Consider the following 26,653-nt stretch of genomic DNA (forward strand, 5'->3'; position numbering starts at 1 on the left):
CAAGCATCTGAACCCTAGAAACCTGATGAAGACGTGCTTGGCTTCACGGGGAGGAAGTGACCCCTTGAACAGGATCTAGCCTGCGGACCAGCTGTGGCTGGGAGGCAGCGTGCAGGATTAAGAAGGGGCAGCTATATTTTTATCTTATTTACGGGATGAAAACGCATGGACTGCAGCACTTCTGACTAAAAGTGATTCAGTGACCTTGGGGAGCAAACACTTGGAGTCATTAGATATGGAATCCTTTTCAGACACCCATGGTGATTAAGTCAAACAACCAAGTTGTATGCAGTAGTGTGGGGAATTCCATGCTCTGGAGAAACATCCCAAGATGGCCTAGTCGGCCATCACTGGAAAGAGATGCCCACTGGACACACAAACTTTATATGCCCCAGTACAGGGGAACACTAGGGCCAAAAAAATGGGAATGGGTGGGTAGGGAAGTGGGGGGGGAGGGTATGGGGGACTTTTGGGATTGCATTGGAAATGTAATTGAGGAAAATAAGTAATAAAAAATATTAAAAATTAAAAAAAAAAAACCTCCCAACTGGTTACTCATGGCTTCTTTTACAGGGACACAAACAAAAAGAGAAGAGACACCTGAGTCTTAGGACATTAGAGAGTTGTGAAACCTTGGTAAACCAGAGAGCCTACGCCCCACACACAGGGGCTTAAAAGATCAGCTAGGAGCCACCACTTCTCATCTCATCTCTCAGGGCGTGGTCATGGCAGGCAGGGAAGCAACTGTGTCGAGGTGAGAATGAGAACTAGGTTCAAATAGATATCATTAACCGGGATCAAGTCTCTGGGGAGTCTGAAGCCAGGCAGTTTATTCCCCGCACACACAGGACAATCTGGGAAAGTTTCCCAGTGACATACAGTCCCCAGTGCACAAGGAAGTGTAGCTACATTGAAGCTCATCTCAGGGTACATGCCATTTCTTCCCAGAAGATGGGTTCCAGAGACAGGCTGCCTCTGTTAGCTTCAGGGCTAGGGATGGATCTGGCCTAGCCCCTGAAATACAGATAGTGTAGAGGTCATTTGGACCACTAGCCGCCTCTGGTCCTGGTTGTAAACGCTTGCGATGGTCTGACCCAACAGATAACTCAGATCATCAAGCTGTTAAACATCTCCAACCCCCAGCTTTCTACATGAACGAGCAATTTAGAACAATGTTCTAGAATTGTAACAGTTAAGTTTGTGTTGGTAAATCAGCCAACTGTCTCTCGCTCCTGTGTGTGGGAGTGTACACATGCTCACGTATAGTCCTGTAGGTCGAGGTCAGAGGACTGTGTTAACTATAATCCTCAATAACTTTCTACCTTGTTCTTTGAAAGAGGGTCTCTCACTGAACCTAGAACTCACTGATTTGACTATCCTGGTTGATCAGTGAGCTCTGGGAGTCCTCCTGCCTCCGTTCCCTGGCACCGGGATTACAAGTATGTACATCGTCGTTGGCTTTCACATGGGTGTTGGGGATCCAATCTCAGGTCATCTCAAGACAAGTAGGTCTCCCCAACCTCTCAGTTACATCATTAAAATCAATCCTGCCTTGAGATTTATTTATCTGGAGGGAGGTTTAGGGGTTGGAATGAGAGTGTCCCCCATAGCCTTACAGATTTGAACATCCGGTGTTAGTGATGTCTAGAGGAGATTTAGGTAGGTCAGCCTTGCTGGAGGAGACTACCACTGGGGGCAGGCTTGGCTATGAAAAGCCTGGCACCACTTCCGTTTCCCCCTCTCTGCTTCCCGGTTGTGTTTGATGATGTGAGCTCTCAGCTTTGTGCCCCTTGCTGCCATGCCTGCCAGCCTGCTGCCTCCCCACCGTGAGGGACTCATATGTCCCTAGAAACTCCTTATATAAGTTGCCTTGGTCTGTCTTTTATCAAAGAAACAGAAAAGGAACTGATTGGAGGACAGCTTGTGGGAGTCAGCTCTCTCCTGCCAGCTTGAGTGTCCTGGAGCTCGAACTTGGATGGTTAGGCTTGGCTACAAGTGCCTTCATCTGTTGCGTCAGTCCTCAGTCATGTGTCTTAAGCATCATGCCCATTATGAGGAGACTGATGTGTGTACATGGTGAACTAACAGGGGGTCGGGTGGTGAAGTATGTAAGAAACTTGCAACTTAAGATCAAACAAAACAATTAGCAAGATGAGGGTCTTTGAATGCACGAACTCACATATTTACTCACTTACACAATCATTTAATGTACATATTCTACAACAAAAAGGCCCAAATGGCTTGTTTACAAGAGTCTAGAGGTACAGAGAAAGATTTCTCCTGAGACAGCAAAGTGAGAAGCCCACCCCACACATGTCATTACAAATGTGGACACAACTGTGTTTTGTAGCCATTGGTGTACACAGAAGCACAGGTCCATGAATCTAGGCTAGCAAGTAGGAAAGATGGGCCCAGAAGTGAAGGGACACTGGTGTCCACATTACGGGGACTGTTGCTAACTTTGGTAGAATGTAGAGAGTGAGAAATGGAGGCTGGTGGGTGGCTGGATACCAAGGGAAGAAAGGATGAATAGAGGCTACGTGAAGTGTTCCCGAGCATGATAGTGTGCAGTCTCCTCCCACTGAATGTCTTGAGAGCTGCAATGCATTACAGTGGGTAGTAATCACAGGGGACACGGCCTTTTTGGAATAGAGAAGTACATAAGAAGACATCTGAAGAGGTTGCCCAGGCTATCCACTGTGGCTTTCAGTTACGTCATGGGTATACTCTGAGACAGCTGTGTTTGAGAGCTGAGTGTTGGGTTGGAAATGCCCGATTGGGAAAACACACAAAAGAGTGAGGAAAAAGGAGTAAGAGAAGGAAGAAGACATGGGCCAGATCTTTTTCTTAGCTGGCTTTATTGCTGAATAACATCAAAACCATCTAGAGGGATGGAGCCCTGTGGACAGGTGTCTGCAGAGGTAGAAACACACTCTAAAAGGAAGCACAGAAAGAACAGGGGAATAGTGGCTGCAAGATTCTGGCATAGGTGTTTTCTACTATTAATGTGTGCATACCACAGGTAAATATAATCTTACTAAGTGTCTTTAATAATATGATATAAAGGGGCTGGAGAGATAGTTCAGCAGCTAACAGTACTGGCTGCTCTTGCAGAAGACGCAGGCTTTGTTCCCAGCACCCAAGTGATGACTTCTAACCATCTTTAACTGAAGTTCTAGAGGACCTGATGCCCTCTTCTGGTTTCCATGGGTATTAAGCATATATATGATGTGCAGATACACTCAAGCAAATGCCCATGAAGTAATAATTTTTTTATAAAGCAAGATGATATCAGAAAAGTAAGCTGTATATAGTTTTAAGAAGCTATCAATCAAAATTGATAAAGATCTCCATGTGTATGTATGTGTGTATATATATACACATACATACATATGATCTTTGTGTAACATTTCACATCCATTACACCAAAACTGAACTTGTTACTCTTTCTCTTATATATACTCTTCCTTTCTCAAATAGTCATCCCAAAGTTTCTCTCCCTGAGATACTCACAGGGCAAATCAATGCAAATGTCTTGAAGATGAAGCTGACAGCTTCATTTGAAGGATGTGCAGGCGTAATTAGCATAGGGAGATGTGAATGGGTATCCCAGGTTAAACCATGCATAGGTCCATCATGATGTACGTCAGTCACACTTTTCAAAGTTTCTTAGCTCAGAAGCAAGCCTTTGCTGCTGATGCCACACATGGTAAGGGTCCTTTGTGTCTTACAGATGGGAATGGCCGCAGATCTACCATCCTGCCTTCTGGAGCACCTGATTTTTATCAATTCCACAAATAAAATCCTGCAAAGGACTATTTTATAACACCACTAACTAGGATAGCAAACATTAGGACAGAAACTTAACCACACCAAGGACAACAACAAAGCTGTGTCACCCATTCAGGCAGAAGGTAAGGACGCTTCCTCTCCATTGACACAGTCAACCAGAACAAAAAAGAGACACAGGTGACCCTTCCCGAGGCCTTTTCCAGTAAATGAGGATATCAAAAGTAGCATTACCAGGGATTTGGGAGACAGCTGGGGACTTGGGGGATGGCCCCTAGCAAAGTGAGAAGCTTTAGAGAAGAGGGCGAAAGGATGCAGATATTCTTCTTTGATGCACAGCATCTAAAAACCCCTTCCAATTCCATGTCTGGAACTGAAGGACCACAAAGGGATCGAAGCCTATAATGAGTGGATAAATATATTCTACATGAAAGGTGAGGCTGGCCTCTGGAAGGTGTGTGTGCTAGGGAGGAGGGGGAGCGGAAGAGCTCTTTGCCACACTTTGCGCTCACTTCACAGCTGGCTGTTGAAGGGGGACAGCAGAGGGCTTTGTATGGCTGCAAAATAAGAAATTCCGCAGAATGCTTATGGGGATGGCTTCAATGACTTTTCTGTGCAGATGGCTGGTAATGGGTCCTTTGACTGCACCAGGGACAGGACAACTCTTGAGCACAGATAGGAAGATACCAGAAGTAATGCTGGCCATTTGGAGCTGTTTCCCTGGTCCTTTGAAACAACAGGAATGAGCCTATTGGAACAGCCCATTCTCACAAGGATCCTCTTCTGGGGGCAGCCCTGAAAAGTCTGTGGAAGCATACACAAAGGGCACTTACCCATCTCCATTTATCTTGAGGTTGGAGTGATGACTCAGTTGTTCAGATTGAGCACTGCCCTTCCAAGGGAGCAGAGTTCAAATCTCAACACCTCCAGCTAGCCACTCAAAAGTGTTTTTAACTTCCGCTCCTAGGGATCAGCTACCCTCTGATGGCCTCTGCATGGATGCTTACACAGACACACTGTAAGGTTTGGCTGATTTTAAAGTGAGAATGGGGCCTTTCTTTCATTAATTCTGAGATTATCTTTACTCCATGTGTTAAAACATTTCACATTCTCTCCAAGTAGTAACTATCTTTGTTTTAGAGGTTTCATTACATTTATTTATTTTGGGTATGGAATGGAAGTGCCTGTGTGGAAGTCAGAGGATAACGACCAGGAGTTAGTTCTCTTCAACAACGTGGGTTCCAGCAGGCATCAAACTTGGGGCACTGAGCATAGCAGAAAGTGCCTTTATAGACTCCATTCCACCAGTCACCACTTAACTTTTTCTCTAATTTTTAATTAATTGTTTTATTTATATACGCATTCAAAATGTTGCCCCTCTCCCAGAGCTCTTCACCTTATCCTTCTCCCCTTTGCCTCTGAAAGGGTGATCGCCCCCCTGGGTGACCACCCCCACTGAGTTCCCTCTTCCCTGGAGCATCAAGTCTTTACAGGACTAGGTGCATCCTCTCCCCCTGGGGCCAGACAAGGCAGTCCTCTGCTACACGCGTGCCAGGGACCTCAGACCAGCTTGTGTATACTCTTTGGTGTCTCAGCCTCTGGGAGCTCCTAGGGGTCTGAGTTAGTTAACACTTGTTCTTTCTATGGGGTTCCCATCTCCTTCAGCTCCTTCAATCCTTCCCCTAACTCTGCCACAGGAGTCCCAGACCTCAGTCTAATGCTTGGCTGTTAAGTATCTGCATCTGTCTCAGTCAGCTGCTGGTAGACCCTCTCAGAGGACAGCCATGCTAGGCTCCTGTCTGCAAGCACAACATAGCATCAGTAATACTGTCAGGGATTAATGCCTGCCTGCCCATGGGAAGGATCCCAACTTGGAGTGGTCACTGGATGGCCTTTCCTTCAGTCTGCTCCATTTTTTTGTCCTTGCATTTCTTTTAGACAGGAACAATTCTGGATCAAAAATTTTGAAGGTCAGTTGGTGACCACATCCCTCCACTGGGGGCCCTGTCTATCTATTGGAGGTGGTCTCTTCAGCTTCCATCTCCCCACTGTTGGGCAATTTTGGCTAAGGTCACCCCCACTGAGTTCAGAAAGCCTCCCACAGGCCAAGTTTCTGGGAATTTCTAGAAGTTCTCCCAAGCCTTCACCCCTATTACTGCATATTTCCTGGCCTTCAAGGCTTCTCTCCTGTCTCCCTCCATACCTCATCCTACTCCCTTCCCCCCTCCCTTCTGCTCTCCCACCCAGGTCCCTCCCTCCCTCTGCCTCCCATGATTGCTTTGTTCCCCTTTCTGAGTGGAATTGAAGCATCACAAAATAGAAGCAGAAGGAAAACTACTTAATTCATTCCATAAAGCCAGTTACTCTGATACCTAAACCACACAAACACACAACAAAGAAAGAGAACTTCAGTCCAATTTCACTTATGAATATCGATGCAGAAATAATCGATAAAATTATCACAAACCGAATGCAAGAACACATCAAAACCATCATTCACCATGATTAAGTAGGCTTCATCCCAGGGATGCAGGGATGGTTCAATATAGATGAAAATCCATCAGCATAATCCACTGTATAAACAAACTCAAAGAAAAAAGGCACACCATCATCTCATTAGATGCTGAAAAACGCTTTCGACAAAATACAACACCCCTTCATGTTAAAAGTCTTGGAGACATCAGGAATTCATGGCACATACATAAACATAATAAAAGCAACGTACAGCAAACCAACAACCAACATCAAACTAAATGGAGAGAAACTTGAAGCAATCCCACTAACACCAGGGATAAGACAAGGCTGCCCACTCTCTCCCTATCTATGCAAAATAGCACTTGAATTTCTAGCTAGATCAATTAGATAACAAAAGGAGATCAAGGGGATAGGAATTGGAAAGGAAGTAGTATCACTTTGTCTACATAAGCGGCCCCAAAATTCCACCAGAGAACTCCTACAGCTGATAAACAACTTCAGTCAAACGACTGGATATAAATTAACTCAAACAAGCCAGTGGCTTATATTTTAATGGTGTCTAGCTAGGGTGGCTGTTTCCCCTGACTTGTATTTAGGTGCCATTAACTTTCTTGTGAGCTTTTCCTCTTCTCCGTCACCACAAGCCTGCTGTCTCCCTCGCCCTCTCTCTTTCAGCCATTCATTATATAGAAAACATATTTTAATGTACAGTTCAAGAATATGAATTTGACTTTTCTTCTGCTCAGCTGAGAGCCTAATTTTCCCAGTACCATTTATGTGGTCTATTGTTCCCTAAATCACAAACCAAATTTCTATATGTGCCAGTGGTTGCTGGGTTATCCAATCAACCTCACTAATTTCCACTCCCCTGTTCCTGGGTAATAATATCACACTGTTTTAATGATAACTGGTCTGGGCTGTCATTGGGCCTTATGGTGGGAAACCCACCCATCTTTGTTCTAGAGAGTGATCATCTTGCATAATCACATACATCCCCCCCCCAGGGGATTTTAAATCGCTTTTGTCACACGTTCCAGTTGCTTCTAACCACAAAACGCCTTTTCCCTTTAAGAGAGATTAATGTTCAAAAGAACATACCCCAGAGACACACGGCTTAGGTTGTATCTGGCCCAAAGATTTATTTTGTTTGGTTGCTATCTTGTTGTTCTATTCATGTTTTTAAAAACATCTGACACCTCTGTGAGAGCCAAGAGACTGTAATGAATGCAGAACAGGGTGTGTGTGCTTGTGTGGTAGGAGGTTTTGCCCTCCTGTGTGGCTGATGACAAGAGGCAACTGTTCTTTGTATTCACACAGGCCCTCTGTCCCAGCTCTCCTGTGTCTGAACATGGCTCCTCTCCATCATTTGTGTGGCCTACTTAGACCCTACACATCTTTTGTCTGGGGGACCTGGGGTCACTGTAACACCATTTGAAACAGCCTGGAATCTCTCCAACCCAATTCTGTCTCCACTGCCACCAGAACAATCTCTCTCTCTGCAGACAGGACTGGATGTTCTGCTCTGGTTTCAATGATTTGTAGACTTCAGACTGTCTTTGGGATGGGAGCCAACTTGCTTTGTGGGCAGTATGGGCGCTGTCACAATCTAGAACACGTTTCACAGGTCTCCTCCAGTTATTTCCAGGTTATCCCATCTCTAGCCATTTGGCCCTTTTGCAGTACCCAATTTACCCCACCACTGTAAACCCCGCTGTCCAGGACCCCTTTCTCCTCTCCTCTCCTCTCCTCTCCTCTCCTCTCCTCCCCTCCCCTCCCCTCCCCTCCCCTCCCCTCCCCTCCCCTCCCCTCCCCTCCCCTCCCCTCCCCTCCCCTCCCCTCCCCTCCCCTCCCCTCCCCTCCCCTCCCCTCCCCTCCCCTCCCCTCCCCTCCCCTCCTCCCCTCCCCTCCCCTCCCCTCCCCTCCCCTCCCCCCCTCCCCTCCCCTCCCCTCCCCTCCCCTCCCCTCCCCTCCCCTCCCCTCCCCTCCCCCCCTCCCCTCCCCTCCCCTCCCCTCCCCTCTCCTCCCCTCCCCTCCTCTCCCCTGTCCTCTCCTCTCCGCTCCCCCTCCCCTTTCATTAACTTGAATAGTACCTGCATGGCCAAGTCTTGGGTAAACCCCACTGCTGCCTTCTCTATGATCTCTACGAATGGTTCCCCTGCCGGCCTCACCTTCCACCATCTCAAGAAGAGACAGAGACCTGTGTGTGTGTCTTTTCCTCTTCTGATGTCTTCCACAAAATCCAAGGGCAACTTCATTTACTTTGTGGTCCAGTGATTCTATTTTCCTTAGATGTGTCTTATCTTAATCAATTCACTGCATCCTAAGCCTAGGTAGGGGAAACTAGAAGTCAGCAGGCAATCAGTTCAACCCTGCAGGGATGAGAAGCAGGAGGGTGTGGCAAATGTCGGCAAAGAAAGGGTCCAGCTGTCACCTCCACTCCCGGGGGGGAAAGGGGGGCTCCACATCAAACACTACAGTCATTATTCAAAATCACAGCAAAGCCAGCAGGACCCAAACACTAAATCCCCAGGAAGAGAATGGAGTCAACTCCATCCCCATTTTAGCCAACAGTAAGAACAAACACAATTATAGGATTGTTTCTCTGACAAACTTGGGGAGTGGGGGGGGGGAGGCAAATCACATTTCCCCTAAACTCAAAGTTAATATTTTGCATGTTATTTTGCCTCAAAGCCAATATAGTTTTTGTTGTCGTTTCCAAAGTAATAAGGGAATTTGATGGGAAAAGTGATAATCTTTGCAAATATTTGCTTTGCATGCAGTTATTTGGCAGTTGGTAAAGTTCAGATAACAAGTCTTCAGCTCTAGCCACTCACCAAAGCCCAGTCAGTTAGACCTATCAGCTTGGCCCTGAAATGAAAGCCACACCTTACACGGACACCCAAGCCCCAAAGTCACACACAAGCAAAAGGAGACTATGAGTGTCCATCCCGGTAGTTCTGGGATCCAACTCACAGACTTACCCATGTGCACATAAAGCATGGGTTCTGCTAGCTCACAGGGACCTTCAACTTTAAACACAGGGGACACTGAGAAGTCACTCCTCTCGAGAACTCTAGCCTACACAGTTTATATGTGGTGTGTGTGCTCAATGTCCATACCAAAGCGGTAAGTACTGAGATAGAGCACCGAGAGAAAGAAAGCATTTAAAACAGGCCAAATTCTACCCTGCCTCGGAATGTCAGTTGTTATTTTAAAAGAATTATATAGCATTGTTTCCTGATATCCCTATACCGATTAAATACAGAAGAGAAGGTGAGATCAGGTCTACTGGTTTGCGGTGGGATGTTCAGGAACTGAAAAGAAGACGGTTCAGTAGTTAAAGCAAGTGTGCAGTTTTTGTAGAGACCTAAATTTGGTTCCCAGCCCACACGGGGATGGTTCACAACCACCTGTGACTCCAACTTCAGACGACCCGCTGCCCTCTTCTGGCCTCTGCAGGCACTGCACCCAAGTGTACAAACACATAAATAATTAAAAATGAAAATAATTAAAGTGAAATATTTATATTGAATAAAAACTTCACTACATTGAAAACTACTATACAGGCCAGGTGTGTTTACGTGCCTGCTCTCCCAGCTCCCAGGAGGAAGCAGAAGGTCCAGGGTTCAAGAGACCCTGCCTCAAAGAACAAGCATGCACACAATGCTGTGTACTTAGAGGCTATTTTAAGTTCATAAAAATGTAAGCAAAATTGACCTTTGTTTCAAAATTAAGTAAAAATGTGAAAAATATTGTGATAAAATAGAATATATATATATATATATATATATATATATATATATATATACCAGGTGGACTTTTAACACCTTCTAATTCTAGGAACTATTGGGCTTTAACTCTTCAGATCCATAAATTCTCTAAGAAATTATTTCAGCCTGGAACTCAGTACCTTTCTCTCTTGAAAAGCATAATTTGCTGCAAAATTATGGAAAATGCTTATTTGATTCCAGCACTACTTAACTCAACATATTAAGTTTGGAGTGGTACATTAAACAATTTTCCAGTGAGCTGAGGCCAAGCTCATGTATTTCCTACCCAGGGGGAAGAAGTTCAGAGGGAATGAAAACAAAATTTAATAATGAAGGTCTTCATGTGGGGGCAGGTAGCCAGGCTGCTGTGTAAAAGTCCAACATTGTGTGTGGCTCATATTTAAATACACACACACACACACACACACACGGACACACGGACACCCCTGCTGCTACATCACTTAAGAACTGTGGCTCTCTTCTGAGTTATAGTGAATCACATAAACTGTGGGTCTTGAGAAACAGCCCTTTCTTTAGGTGAGCCCACCCAAAGTAGCCTGAACAGAGGAGATATTGAACTGTGCTTAGACTCTGCCAACAGAATTCACAATTGCTCCTAATAACTCCTGGTATTAAACAGCCCTGTCAAGAAATCTCCTAATATCTCCAGTAAATCCGTTGGGCTGAAATATAAACCGGAAAACTGGCCCCAATGTGACTTGAAGACGACTTGAATAACCTCCCAACTTGGAGGTTATATTCTCTATAAAGGCATCTACAATAGGACCAATTCTGTATGTGTTTTATAGGAAATTCCCAACAGTTTTTAAAAGTGTAATTGGGCCAAGGAAGTGTGGGAAGTAGAGAATATTTATCCTAGTTTATATATTATATATAATATATAAATATGTGGGGATAGCATATCATTAATCTTTTCCCCCTCTTTAAACACAACAACTCTAAAGTCAACATTACAGTATATTACAGAAAAAGACCAACTCTGCACATGCTACCGAGTTTGTCACTGGGTGTTTAAACTGGTTTTGTTACTGTGTTGGTCTGAATGAGAAATACCCCCATAGGCTTATGTGTTTGAGTGCTTGATCTCCAGCTGGTGGCGCTGTTTAGGGAGGTTATGGGACTTCAGAAGGCAAAGCCTTGTTGGAAGAAGTATGCCCAGGGGGCAGGTTTAGGGTTTCATAGTCTAGACCCATTCCCTGCTCTCCTCTGCTCCCTGGTGACCTCCCAGCTCTGTGACTCCCAGCTGCTCTCATGTGGCCAGTACCATTAATCCCTGCCATGACAGAGCATGTCCCTTCTGGAAAGGTGAGCCAGTAGACCTTTTCTCTTTTAAATTGCCTTTGGTCGGCATACTGAATTGCAGCAAGAAAAAAGTACCTGACCTTTTCATCATATTGATGGATAGCTGGGTCGTGAGTTGTGGTCAGTGGGTCCTGGTTGATTAGCTTAGGCACATAATGATACATAATGATTTGAATTGGTAAAATTGTGTTTTCTAGAGTTTACTTTGACTAAAATAAATGGCTGACCTTTGACTATGCTTAGGACTGGCTTATCTCATATTTTTCTATGTGTCCACCTATGCAATATTAAGTATTTCATTAAAATCTCTACTAAAAAATGAATTGAAGGCCTTGTATGTGTTCCTTCATTCATCCATTACTTCATGAAGTTATTATGGAGACATTTATAGGGTCCCTTTTTCTTAAGTACAGGATAACACAGAGCAGAAGACCTCATGAGCTATGGCAGCACCTCTGCAAGGCACAACTTTGTCTACAACCTGGGTGGCATCCTAGATGAGATTTCTGTTGCTGTGATGAAACCCCATGCCAAAACAGCTTGGGGAGGGGAAAAGGGTAACGGTCCATCACTGAGGGAAGTCAGGGCAAGAACTCAAAAGGGTAGGAACCTGGAGGCAGGAGCTGATGGCAGAGGCCATGGAGAGGTGCTGCTTCACTGGCTTGCTTCTCATGGCTTGCTCAGCCTGCTTTCTTATAGAACCCAGGACCACCAGCCCCAGGCATGGCACCACTCACATGGCTGAACCTTCTCACATCCATCACTAAGAAAGTGCCCTACAGGCTCGCCTATGTCCAGATCTTATGGAGGCATTTCCTCAGTTGAGGCGCCCTTCTCTTGGATGACTCCAGCGTGTGTCAAGTGGACATAAAACCCACAGATGGGAATCACCCTAGATTGGACATCTACTTGAGGGTCCTTGGATTAGATCATTCATTCTATGGCTGTGTGAGATCATTGTCTGAGTGGTCCAGATGCCTGAGAAGTCTGATGCACCTTTGTACATGTGACTCAGAGGGACCGGGATCTGAAGGAAACACTGGTGAAGGGGCTCACAGTAAAGGGAAAGACAGGAGAGACAGTGAGTCTTGGGAGCTAATAAGGCGTAACCTGAGAGGGCTACAGTGAAGGATCCCAGAAGTTAATGAGGGTTTGGTTGCTCAGAGCCAAGAAGTTAACACCAACCTGACATTCTCCAATGTCCTCACTTTTCTTCACCCAGGAGCCAGAAGCCATCTTTGAAAAGCACAAGCAAACCCAGGAGGAAGATGGTGATATTCTAATCTCTCAACCTAGGAACTTTAGCCATCCTAAGACGACACATCAATTTGCTCTAATTGTGTTGCTCAGGCAAGTTTAAAGAATAAGGAGATAGATAAATAAAGTCAAACTCATACTTTTTCTGAGCTATGCAAAGAGAGATCTTTGCATCGCTGGTCTGGTCTAGTTTGTTTGAACAGTTTGAAATACTTAAAGAGATTATGATTTCAATTTAAAATGTGTAATTGATTTCAGACTTCGGATATTAAGTTGAAGGGCTTCAGTATATTTGATTTACTATTGGAAATAATGTTGAGATGTTAAAAGAGCCAATTTACTGCATGCATATGTTCCACTACTAGTATTTCTAAGTTGCTTACTTGCTTAGAATGATCGTTTGTTAGGTTGGAAAGTTGGCTCTGTCAGGCGTGAGAGAAGCTTGCAGAACTCAGCCATATTAAACGGGTAAACACGGTTTAAAATGCTGCTGGGAATTGAATTACCTTAATTGAGATGAGAACTAATTGTTCAGGGAAATTTCAACTGTTAGACTTGAATTAACCAAACACCAATAAGATAATATATGAAAGAGGCAGTTCTTACATAATAATAACTTGTTCTTAAATAGAAGCATAAGCCTTTTAGGCTGGGGTAGGTTTGTGAATGAACAGCTTAATAAATTCCATAGTAGTTTTAAACCTAATTAAATAAAAGGATATTATAAAATTCCCTTTGACAATAAATCTTAAAAGCATGCCCCAGGAAAGTATGGGTTTGTCACTAGTCTTTATTGTCAACTTGACAAGCTAAGGCCCCCTTGGAAGAGGAAGCCTCAATTTAAGGATTGCCTTGATCGTGGCCTGGGGCCCTGCCTGTGAGAGATTATCTTAATTGAAGATTGATGTGGGAGAACCCAGCCCACTGTGGGCGGCACCTTCCCTAGGCTGTATGTGAAAGTAGGCTTGAGCATGAGGCAGTGGATAGGCTAGAGAAGTACTGGCCGGCCTTCTTCTGAGTCTGCCTCCCAGTCCCTGCTTGAGTTCCTACCCTGACTTGCCTCCATGATGGAAGAGGAAGCTTAGTAAGCCCTAGCCTCCCAAAGTTGCTTTGTCAGCATTTTATCACAGCAACAGAAAGCAAACAAGAAGAGACTTTCCTGCCTGGATGATCTCAATAGATAAAACAAAACAAAACAAAACAACAAAACAGCATCTGCTTGCAGCTTCCATTTTAGCTTTGCCTTTTCCTCAAGACATTAGAGTGTGCATTCACTAACACCAATGGAAGAACTTTGTTCTGTTCTAGAACATTAGAGTGAGCATTCACCAGCACAAATGGAAGAACTGTGGTGTTCTGTTCTAGAACATTTGAATGTGCATTCGCCAGCATCAATGGAAGAAGCACATTCTGTTCTAGAACATTCGTAGATGTGAAAAACAAGACACAAGGGGCAGTCAGGACCCCAAGAACAATAAGTCCCTGGACAGTGGTTATAAGACAGGCTGTTGGAGATGTCAGGGGTTGAGCAAATTAAGACTAAGAAGCCCTGGAGACATCTCTGAGGAAATTTTCTTGATCACTAAAAGCAGAGCCAGCAGTGTAGCCCCTCCCATGGAGGAGAACAGGTGAGAAAGAGCAGGAGGCAATGACTGATGGGCCGCTTGGCTTTGGCTCTGAGAGCTTTGGGATAACGCACATTTGCTGAGAGGAGTTCAGACAGTGTGGACACAGCAAAGCCATCTGCAGAGCTCCCGGGAGGGGACAGGACAAGGTTACAGGGCTGGACAGCCACTCGCTAGACCTGGGGGACATGATGACCGTTAGGAACAGGGGCAGAGATCATGTCAGGCAATAACTGCTCTAAAAGACAGTGATGGGCTGGGAAGATGGCTCAGTTGGTGAAGTGCATGTCTGTCAGGCTTGAGGATCCGAGTTCAAGCCCCACAACACACCTAAAAAGGTTGATGTAATAGTATGTGATTGTAATTCCAGAGCTGGAGGGCTGGAGACAGATGGAACCTGGCACTCGGTGGCCAGTCAGTCCAAGCCAATAAGAGATCCGGCTTCAAAGGAGGCAGAGGATGAAATCCCAGGCTGTCTTCTGGCCTCCATATGCACCTGAACACACATGAACGTGCACAGACATATACATATGTCGCATGCATAAACTACAGTTCTGGGTAGAAAGATAGTAACAGAGGTTAAAATGCAGGACTGTTCTTGCATAGGGCAAGCCTTAGCACTCACTTCAGGTGGCTCACACCTGCCTGTAACTCCAGTTCCAGGGGATTCAATGCCCTCTCTGGCCTCTGTGGGGACTTACAGAGGGCACGCGCAAACTCACACAGAGACGCACATGCATACACATAACTAAAAAATAAAATAAATCCTAAAACAAACGAATTGTGAGATTCAGCTCTCTTGAATGCTGTGTACTGAAGAAGGCATTTTATGGGACCAGGGGAGAGGACGTTTCATGTCAGATAAGAAAATTCTGCTTCCAGGGAGAAATCTATAGCAACCAACCGCACGAGACACTTTAGCCTAAGTGATGGGCTTGCATGCTGAACTGCGTGAGCAGGGAGCTGTGTTGGCTAGTCACTACTCTAGGAGTGAGACATGCAGTGGTGGTCAGGACAGACTGGGCTCCCGTCCTCCTGAGGCTCACAGCCTAACGTAAGGGACGAAGATCGGGACTCTTACATGTTGCTTCGTGCTCAGCACATTCTGCATATTACGTGATTTCACGTGGCAAGGCTGCCACAGGTAATAAGAGAGCCAGAAAGGGAGACTGCCTGGCGGGTATTAGCTGATCACCCTTGCTAAGCAAAGCAGTGAGCTCAAGCTGGAGCTTGAGGGTTCTCAGTGTCAAGAGAAAGGAAGTCATGTGGGCAGTTATTCTTTTTGTTTGTTTGTTTTGTTTGTTTGTTTTGTTTTGTTTGTTTGTTTTGTTTTGTTCAAGACAGGGTTTCTCTGTGTAGCCCTGGCTGTCTTGGAACTCACTTTGTAGACCAGGCTGGCCTCGAACTCAGAAATCCACCTGCCTCTGCCTCCGAAGTGCTGGGACTAAAGGCGTGCGCCACCACTGCCCAGAGAGATTCTTGCTTCTAGAAACGCCACCCAGCCTCAGACCATGATGCTGCTTTCCTTGCTTGATGGCAGCCTCGATTCTGAAAGTGGAAGTGGCTTGTCTGATCAACCTCTACTGTCCTGGCAGAGGCTTGTCAGAGTTGACAGAGTGCTTGGGCTACAGGTCTACCGGGGGCATTGCAAAGTAAATCTGTGTCCGCTAGGACTCAAAGTATACAGTGCTTTCCATGAGAGCTGACTTCATGTCAAGATATACAAACCATGTTTGAATTGGATGTGCAACAAAGTACTGCACGCTGCTATGTGCAGGAGAGATATGCCCAAAGAAATGGCTCAGACATTTATGTTCTCTCCCAAGTTCAAGTCTTGAGACTGAAAGCTAAAGCCGCTGGCTTGCATGTTCTTCAAAACTCGAATAGATCCTCTTTTCCCTACTTGAAAACTAGAAAGCAGTTAGGAAAGGGTTCAATTGTGAAATAAATAATTAAGAGTGGTTTGTGTGCTATGTATGGAGGTGGGTGGTATATAGGGTATATGTAATTCTTTGTGTGGGTGTGCACATAGGTAGAGGCCAGAGGCCAACATCTAATGTCTGCCACTGTGGATCTCTACCTTATTTACATATTTGTTTAATTTTGAGGTAAGCTCACCCATCAGCTGGACTGGCTGGCCAGTGAGCTCCAGTGACCCTCCCCTCTCCCCGCCCTGGGATTACAAAAAGGCACAGCTACTCTCAGTTGTCTGCAGGTGTTGAGGGTCCCACCCCAGGTCCCCCTACTGTGTGACAGGACTGTCCCCTGGAGCCATCTGCCTAGGCCAAGAGACATTTCTTTTACTGGTTCTCTCTTTGTGAGCAGAATGCACATAAGGTGACGTTGGGCACTGAATAGATGCAGTAAAAAAAAAAATATATATATATATATAAATAAATGTATGTTGATCTAGACCACCTCCAGTCTTTGCTGCAGATTCTCCCATCCGGAACATCTTTTGAGCAACAGAGACCTGCCACTCACCAGCATCCCCCAGTGGAAGGCTGGTCAGCCTTTGCTTGAGCCCTTCTCAGATGAGAAGGTGTCCCCTCATCAAGCAGCCACAGTGCTTCTGTCCAGCTTAAATGGTCATTGGTTCCCTGTGCTCAGAGACACACATTTCCTGGCTATGTTCCCTGACTGCGTCTCTACAGTTTCTCCTCCAAAATAATTTTTCTTTCACTCTCTCCAATACAAAAAAACAAACAAACAAACAAACAAAAAAACAAAGGTAACTGGGGAACCCTCTTCCATTATAATTGTGAGCAATATTCAAGCTTAGATTCAAAGTAGTAGAGTGTCTCTGTGGCTGTATAGTGTTCAAGTCTCTGCTCAGTAATGGAAAATGAAATCTACTAGTTTGAAAATGGCTTGGAGAGAAGCCCACATCGAAAACATCATTGAGACCTTTACTCAGAGGCTAAACTCTGAGCAATTTCTTATTTTTTTTTTTTAATTTTCCTTAATGGCTAGAAAGTTAACTTGAATCAATTCACTTTAAAAACAAATGTATTCTCTTTTTCATTTTCACTTAACACTTATGCAGACATTTGATCTTCGAGATAGAGGCTAAAATGTATTATATTAATATTTCTTACCAGGAACGCTTCAATATTACAAGGTGGAAAAGCCTGCTCCAGGACAAACAAACAGATGAAAAAGCTTAACAGAACAGCCCTCGCTAAATGACGCCAAGGTCATTTTTTAATGACTTCACAAAGCATTGGCTTCTGCAGACACAACTCTACTCCTGTGGTTCCCTGCCTCCTCCCTGGCTCTGAGAAGAGGGCAGAAGTCGTTCCTGGGGGCCCCTTTCTCTTTGAATGCAGATGTTAAGCATCAGCCCTGCATGTTAAATGGAGCACACACATGTGGATATGCCCAGCCAGGGTGGACAGGCTCTCCTGGGAATACAGCTGCTCACCCACCCTTATGTTTCTGTGTCACACATCGTTGAGTTTGTCAACCGCTGCCTTTGCTCCGACATAATTTCTACCTCTCATATTTACCTCTGAAGTTGTTCCTTCTCCCCCTTATGCCCAGCTACTTTAAAATATTCTAGCTTCAACAACAGGCTCTGGAAATCCTTCTACATCTTAGCTAACCTCTGACCACAGACTACTTCCCCGCCTCTCTCAAACAAGATGCCAGAAGGCACTGCTGCTGCTGGGAATAGAGTGTGTGCCTAATCTTTGTGAGGTATCAGAGGCATGATGGCACCTTGAGTGGCACAGCTTGGCGCTTGAAGGTGTTGGTGCAGCCCAGTCATGTCCAAGGTCAGCAGGCATGGTCCACTTTGGATCTTGGTACCTGGACCTTCAGCATGCTTAGACTTGTAGATATAAACCAAGGGTGGCGAACACGTGCTGTTTGCCTCTCTGAGCAGGCTAGGCAGGAGTAGGGATTACTCGCTCTTCTGAGGCTCGCTGGGAGAGGGTTCTTTAGTGGGAAAACCTACCCACAACCTCTACTGAAATAGACAAACAAGTTGTCACTCATTGGAGACCTCTGAGGAGATCACAGGGCTCTGCCTCACAACACGACCATGTGCCACGATTTTACAAGTCTTCTGAGAAAGAGAAAACAGAAGCCCTGGACCCAGAGAGTGTTTGAGGAATATCCTAGCAGACATTCTCTACATCTCTAGAGTAATCATTTGATGGTATGGTTACCCCTTACCAGAACGTCAATTGGGATTGCACCACTTAAGTCAAGTAACTGGGTATGGCTGGCTCACAGACCCCACTCAGCTCTTACTGTCTGCCTCTGGCCCTCCCCAAACCAACCACATGAGGGTGCTGTGGTTGCCACCTAGATCAAACCTGAAATTCACATCTAGTCAGGCAGTTTGGGGAAGTGCCAACTGCAATCACGAGCGTGTTTTAATCTACGAAGTCGCTAATTTGATTTTTCCATTCCATGTGCGATGTGTTTCTGTCACACACTGAGCTTTGTGCTAATTGCTGTAGGACATCAATGCACAAAGACAAAAGCACAGGGCACGGATTAAACACCGAGAAAGCATGGAGGAAGGGAAGATTGTAAGATCCATTGTAAGATCCCTGGGTGTGCTCTTGGTGGGCTATACAGAGGGCTTGCATGCTGAATACTCACAACAGACACCATGGGCAATGGTCCCACACACAACTGAAAAGTGAACCCTGACTTACACAGCATAGCATCCAAAACAATCAGAGAGACCCTGCCTCAAAGCAAGGCAGGAGGAAGGGAGTGACTCCTGACCTGTGCAGGAGCTCTATGCCATACATAGGCCAACACACACACACACACACACACACACACACACACACACATTTAAAAGTCAGGAGCATGAGAGGATAATTGATTTAAAAGCTTATCCAAGTCTTAAACCATCATTTGGAAAGAGCAGAACTAATGTTAATATTAGGGAAATGGGTAGTATATAGTATATAGGGGTTCATCCTATTCCTACATGGGAAAAGGTGAAGGCAAGCACTGGCCATGGAACACGCAGTGAACGTGGCACCAGCGGGGGTGGGGGAGCTGGGAAATGTGTCACACAGAAAGCAACAAGCCTTCCTGATCAACAGCTGGTAGCTGGCATTCCAAAGCGGGTGGGGGGAAATCAGCAGCCTGAATGCAAAGCTTGCCCAGATCAAGCGCCTCTGTGAAGCTGGTCACATCATTACTTTGTATAATACATGTTCAAAGACCCAGTTAGAGAAAAGTGAGACAGGATCTTGGAGCAGGTCAGGAACCCTGACCAAGATGGTCAGCAGAAAAAGGATCAGGCCAGAAAGGCTCCCACTGACACTAGACTCCTGCACTGCTTCCCTTTGAAAGAAAGAATTCCAAGGAGCATTGTAATTACAGGTAAAACTGTTAGAGCAAGGAAACCTGAAGTAACCACGCCCAGTCTCTCCAGCACTCGGTCACAAAGAAACTCTGAAATTTTAGGAATGCAAACTACCAGGAACTTATTCATGATTAATGACACAGAAAGGAGATATAGAAATCAAGCCATGTATGGACTCTATGCACTTCTCAAAGTCAAGTTTTGCGTTCAGTAGGAAAACAACCAGAGAGAAGGTCCTGAACCTTCTCTGGTCAAGGAGAAGCCAGCCCTAGCAAACACAGGAAAGAGAATGCCAAGTGGCTGGCTTGTGGCTCACCTGAACATTTCCTCTACTGAGATGCTAGAAGCACAAAGAGAGAGCGCTGGCTCCTCTGCATTCACTCCCCTGGTGTGGTTCACATGGGACTTGGGACACATACTTTCTTCAGAAGACAAGGTGCCTAAACTGAATCAGATTGAGCTTGCAAGTTCGCTGGCAGAAAGCCCCAGGGACAGAGTGTTGAGATGCCATCGGGGCATCTCAACAGCAGTGATGGACATGCTGACGATGCTTTCAAAGACCAGTGGCTCCTGCTCAGTATGTTTAACCAAGCAATTGTGGGCGAATCCAGAGAATATGTGCACCCCATACGCAGACAACTCCATGCCACAAGGCAACACTGATATGCGAGGTAACAGACTCGGAATGTTTTTAAAGCTACAAGAAGGAACCACATCCAGCAACAAGATGAAACAATAGGAAGTCCTACAGCGCATCACATTAGCACAGAATAGGAAACGGCAGACCCAGGCTCTTCCACCATGGCCGGCAGAAAGCCTGTGAGCATGACCATAAGCGCTCCTCTTCAAATCCACTTTCGGATTCTCCCTAACTGAGCTTTCTTTACTTGCATAATTAAATTTTCAGGCATGTAAGGAAACAACGTAAAACAAAGAGGTAAATGAAAGGCAAAGTGGGGGAATTAAAAAAAAATCAGTCCACACTAAAGCCATTTTCAGTACTCGGCATAGGTACTTCAAAGCAATGTCAGAAGGCCCCCTGCCTACAAAGGACCAGTAAGATGAAAGCAGACTTCCTAAAAAGCTCAGTGTAAAAGATGATATGGTGAAGTTTTTCAGAGGCTGAGAATCAGAGCCAAGCAAAGCTTCCATGCCTAGCTAATACAGACAGCCAGGAGGTCAACATGGAGACTTCTCCACAGACCAGCCAGAAAGGGAAGGATGGATTCAAGGGAATCAAATGGAGGGGCGAGAAGAGGCACTGGTGTAAAATCGGGAAAATCCAAAACAAAACAAAACAGAAAGTCAGGAAAATCCAAACACACTTTTTTTTTTAATTATTACTTTTAATTTTGAGACATGATCTTGCTATGTAGCCCAGGCTGACCAGGAACACCGGGTCTCCTTGTCTTGATTCCCCAAGTGCCACAATGCAGATGAATATCACCACACCTGTGAAGTGACATTTTGAAATAATACCAACTACTAATTTGAAGAATATAAAAAAGAGGGAGTTAGAAAATTTAATAATATGATAAAATGAAGATTAAAGCTATTCACTCGTCAGAAATTTAGAGATTAATTCCTTTTAGACTCTGCAAAATCAAGCATACATATGAACTTTATTATCATCTTATTATTTGATTTACCTACTTATTTATTTATTTAATAACAGGGTCTCACTGTGACTCTCCAATTTACTTGGAAGTTGCTATGTAGCCCAGGCTTGCCTTACCCTGGAAACTCACATGCTCTAGACATCTGAGTGTTGGGATTGCAGGCATGTACCCCCATAACAGCTTACATGTAAAAAAAATCCCCCCAAAAGTCACTAAAATAAAAGCAAACGAGAATATGACATTTTCCAAATAACAAATAGGAGAATGGAGTCAGTAAAAGAGATGGCAAACAGACTAACAGGAACAGGAACAGCAAACAGGAGGACAGCTGGAAAGATGACAGGATTGCAAATGCTGGCCACCATTAAATAGACTTAAGCTTGGATTCAGAATTGAAAACAAGCCACATGTCACTTACAAAGAGGCACAGCTAAGCCTACGACTATGGGAGGCTGGATCGCAAATGACATAAAATAAAATAAAAAAGATGAAAACAAAAATTTTTATTTCCCACCGTGGGTGTGCCAGTGCACTTGGTGACTTAATGCTGGCCTCGTTTCGCTAATGCTGTTCTAGGATATTCTGTATTCCATACTTTAGATATGGGCTTTACCAAAGAGATGGAACATTTGTATTTGTTTTACATAGAACTTAAGAAACGCAAGATTGCTAGCAGTAAATCGATGACTGTGTAAGATAAAAGGAGAAAGGAATCTCAGGAAGGTGAGATCATCCTGAACTAATAACAGAGTCTCTGAATCCATAAGGCATAAGCTAGCAGATTTCCAGGAGGTCAGCGACACAGTGGGAGAGATGTGTGAGTCTCACCATTGGTTCCTTAGGGATCACAGAGTCATTTGTATCGACAGGCATAGCAGACTTGGACCATGGTGCCAACAATCTCAAGTCTAAGGACACATACGAAAGCCTGCTATTAAAAGCCTTAAATAATTTCAAACTGGTCCTTGGGATAGTACATTAGGGGTGGTGTGGTCAAATGACCTTGGAGCTCTCAATTGAGGCGAAGATTGTTTAGTCTGGTTTCAATAAATACATCACATGAAGTTTTAAAATCTAGGCTGGGTTTTGATTTTTTTTTCAAAACTGGGTAAAGCTCTATGATCAGTGCATGAGGTATAAACCTCAACTCTCCCCCTGAGTTCCACTTCAAGCTTAGTGTGGGGTGGGGATCACGAAGCTAACCCCAAAGAGAAATTTGTGGGTGCAGCCTGAGGGGTGTCCAAGAAAACGAACCAACAATTTTGTGCAAACTCTCATGAGCCAAAACCACTGAATTTCACCCAGCAACAAAGGTCCATCTTAGACCCCCACACGAAAACATGAGCCAACTGTCCCCAACACTCAGAAGCCATCTATCCCCAACCCTCAGATGCTAACTGTCCCCAACCCTCAGATACTAATTGTCCCCAACCCTCAGATGCTAACAGTCTTCTACCCTCAGATGCCAACTGTTCCAACCTTCAGCTGTGCCTGTGCATTGGTAGGGCTTGATGGGTTAGCAGAAGGACAGCTTTGAAGAGAGTTGGCTTGTAACTACTCTGGAGCCTTTACAATAGAACACTGTGGTGCCTACCACAGAATAAAATTACTGAAAAAATAAATCGTACAAGCCCTCAGTCCCTCCTGCCAGACGTTCATCATGGGGGAGGGGAGACAAAAAGATAATTTGTATGTGTGTTGATGCTCTGCAATCAAATGATGTAGCCTCCTGGATGGAAAAATAAACAAGCAAATGTGTGCTGAAGTCACATAATGGACTAAATGTACAGCTAACAACTTTGTGAAGACAGAGTTGGTCCAAACATTAGCTTGTCTATCCAACTATACAGCTATATGCAAACACAAACACAAAGGAGCCATCCTATAATATGGTAGACACAGCACCTACTGTGTGGAAAGCCGTGCTGTCTGTTCTGGTGCCTACGTTTATATTCCCAAACATCAGATACCTTACTGTGCCTTTCTGGAGAATTCTGCTCACTGCTTGCACTTCAAAGGGATAAAGGCATAAAGGATGCTTATTCTACCACCGGGGTGGTGCACCTTGTGATGGCAATGGTGGAGAAAGAGCAAATTCACAACAGAGACAACCGTCCAATGGGCTTTTAGAGACCTTGGGTTTATATATTCTGTAGGTTTTGGCATGTGGCACCAAGTGATACAAGGATGGGACATCCTGGGACACAAAGATGGCTGCGTTTGTGAACATGAGCTTGGATGGATAGTCAGTGTAGATACCACATGGCAGCATTTTTCTCCTGTGGGCGCTGTATGAGTGACTTTTCTTATTGCTATGGCCAAATTCTTGATGATAAGCAATTTAAGGAGGAGGGGCTTGTTTTGGCTTGCCATCTGAGGGGATACAATTCATCACAGCATCGTGGGAGAAAGAAAAGTGGGAGGCTCATCATGTTACCCTCTACAGCCAAGAAGCAGACCACAGGGAATGTTGGAGCTCAGCTTACTTAGTTAATTCAGATAGTTAGATTCCCCAGGCAATGGGATGGCTCTGATACATTCTGAGTGGGTCTTTCCCTTCTCAGTGGAACCTCTTAGGAAACACACTTGAGGGTTGGAGTGATGGCGCAGTGGTTAAGAATGCCACTGATCACAACTGCCTGTAATTCCAGCTCCAAAAGATCTGACACCTCTAAGCTCTGTAGGCACCTGCACTGTGTGTTCCTGTACACAAGCATGCTTGTGCACACACACACTACACAATAGAACCAAATCTCTTTTAAGGAGGTATATAGTCAGCTGTGGGTTCTAGGTGAGTTTTGATCTAGTCAAATTAACAATGAAGATTAATTTGGTATCCAAACGCATCACTTTTAAATCATAGCAAGCTGGGGAAGGAGGTAAAGGAATGGAGTTGGCAGATGCTGCTGTGGCAGGAGGCAGTACTGAATGGACTGGCTAACTTTACTCAAGGAAACCGAGAGAAAGGAAAATTAACCTGAGAGTCAAGGGGCTGGAGAGATGGCTTAGCAGTTAAGAGCACTGACTGCTTTTCTAAAGGTCCTGAGTTCAAATCCCAGCAACCTCATTGTGGATCCCAACCATATAATAAATAAAACCAATAATAAATAAATCGTAAAAAAAAAAAGAGTAAGAAGCGAGTAAGCTGTAATGATGCAAGAAACCTGCAGCTCACTGGCACACCCATCTGTTTTCTAGCCATGCTCAGCAGGCCAGATGCTGAGACAGAGGACTGGTGACTGGCTTTATCCATGGAAGGGTATTATTGGGTGTGAGGCATGGGCAGAAGTGCAGGGGCTGCTGTTGCTCCCTGCCCATGGACCAAACCGCACATGGGGCGTGGCAGCTGCTGCAGATGGAGTTGGTGGTAGCCTTGGTGGTAGAATGGCCATGGATCCTCCAGCCTCCCAGGCATCTAGAGGAATTCATACTTTCCTCCTCAATTGGGCCAATCACCGTGCTGACTTCAACTCAAAGACGTTCAAGTTTTTGATAAAACAAGGTGCAACCACCTACCACATAAATCCCTTTTTGTCTTAACTCATTTGTAAGGGCTAGCCAACTTTTTTACAGTTGTGTTCTTTTATAATGAGGGCTGGAATATAAAACACCTCTGCACTTAAATATTCTTTCTTATTTGGATGGAAGATAAAAGAGCCTTTTCCTGATGGTAAACAAAATGGCATCCACATTCTTAAATCACTGCCGGGACAATGGAATGAATCATGCTTGTAAGGGACTTAGCTTGATAGATCTGTCTGAATCTCAAATTACACAAAAAGGTAGCATTTCTTAAACAAAGCATCAAGCACCGCATCTTTCCACTTCTTTTTTTTTCCCCAGGAAGATTATCCTCTGAAGTAGACACAACCAGAATTTGCCCTTTTGTTTGAGCAACCATTTAAACATGAGCTCAACAATATTAACAATATTTTCTCTTCATGCAAAAACATTTGATTGTCAAGATGTTAAATTGTGCAAACCACATGATAAAGCCGTGAGCTTTTAATAAGCTCTTATCCGTATCCTCAGACAATGTGTCTCAGAAGGACTCTAGCCCAACAACCACGCAACTGGTTTAAGGAAAAAGATATACATTTTTTGAACTCTCAGGTTTGAATTTCTGGTCAAGTGCTCTCTCTGGTTTGGCTGTTTTAGCCTGGAGCAATATCAAGATTGCAGACAAGACCTGTGGATTGCAGAGAAACTTGGACAAAATGATGCGGAATTCAATTCATTAAAAGAACAGGACCTTGCTCCAGAGTAGCCACCAAAACTATGAAGAGACTTAGTCACGTATGTTGTGTTTAACTGGGGCACTGAGTTGTGAGCATTCTTTGGGGTCCTGGAACTCTATGCATGTTAAAGCTGGTGTATATCTGAGGCCTGTATAGTCTCCAGAGCTTAGTCAATGGCATTCTAATGATCCAAAGGTCCAAAGAGATCAGGATGGGGTTGTGTCTTTCTGGCAGTTAAAAATCTAGAATCCATGAAGCTAGGCTTCTGGAAATGCTGCCTTGGACAAGGTCTCAACTGCCACATAAGACATTTGGAGCAGCCTACACAGCATAGGGTGGCAGCCACGGGTGCTTGGAATCCAGGATCAAAGAACAAAGCGCTGCAGATGAATCCAATAGCGGCACCATAGTTAAAGATTGAAAGGGCAGGAAATGTGACAGGCTGTGCTCCACATGAACATGGGGGGAGGGGGAGAAAGGCATGAACCCCAGCCCAGAGCCCAGAAGGAAAGGAGGAGCTGAGGAAATGCAGGAATCAGCAGACAGGACCCAAAGCACGCATGAACCAAGCTGCTGGGAAAGGTAAATCCCAACTCCTAACATTGTCCTCGTCAGACCAGGACGGACTCACTGAAACCACGGAGAGTATGGAGAATACTCTCAGCAAAGAGTCATTCCCTAGGACGGTCGAGTAAGATGTAGAATTTGAACTTCTTATTCCATAAGAACGAAGGGGCAATGGGGAATAATGAATGTCTCTTTGAAATATGTCCATGAAAGTGGTAGGTGGGGAGGAAGATTCAGCTGGTCAGTCCTTATCTGTCACCAGCAGGGACCATTCTGATCTATCCTTCCCAGTGAACATTATCCTGGACAATGGTGTAGTCACTTTCCCATTCATCACATGGTGGTACAGTCTGGTGGTTAGAACACGTAGCCTGAAGCCGGCCTTGCTTTCAGCTACGTGATCTTTGCAGGTCCCTTAGCATTGCTCCATTGTACTTTGCTCTTCCATGGAATGAGAAGACCATTTCTGGTTGAAGGGCATTGCTAGCAAGGATCCCACTAGGGAGTAGACAGTACACTCTACTCATAAAAAGCTTTTATACAAAGACGTGACATACAGAGCAGCCACAAGAATCGTGTTAAAACCTGTGGCTGGCAGTTCTGTTCTGTCATCGTCTATCCATCTAGACTTACAAGGGAAGGTGACCAGGGT

At 44.8% G+C, this 26,653-nt stretch overlaps 1 protein-coding gene and 1 long non-coding RNA gene across 3 annotated transcripts in view; one reads left to right on the forward strand and one right to left on the reverse strand.

Moving 5' to 3' along the window:
- Kif6 (kinesin family member 6) overlaps positions 1–26,653 on the reverse strand; it is a 291,775-nt gene that overhangs the window by 245,271 nt on the left and 19,851 nt on the right. The window lies entirely within an intron of this gene.
- LOC110283706 (uncharacterized) lies at positions 1,235–17,655 on the forward strand. The gene is made up of 4 exons (XR_002376876.2): positions 1,235–1,439; positions 3,734–3,914; positions 12,580–12,707; positions 17,341–17,655. It is a non-coding gene; the product is annotated as an uncharacterized LOC110283706 (long non-coding RNA).

This window comes from Mus caroli, unplaced genomic scaffold, assembly GCF_978045245.1.
Source record: "Mus caroli unplaced genomic scaffold, Mus_caroli_1 scaffold_18, whole genome shotgun sequence".
NCBI lineage: Eukaryota > Metazoa > Chordata > Mammalia > Rodentia > Muridae > Mus > Mus caroli.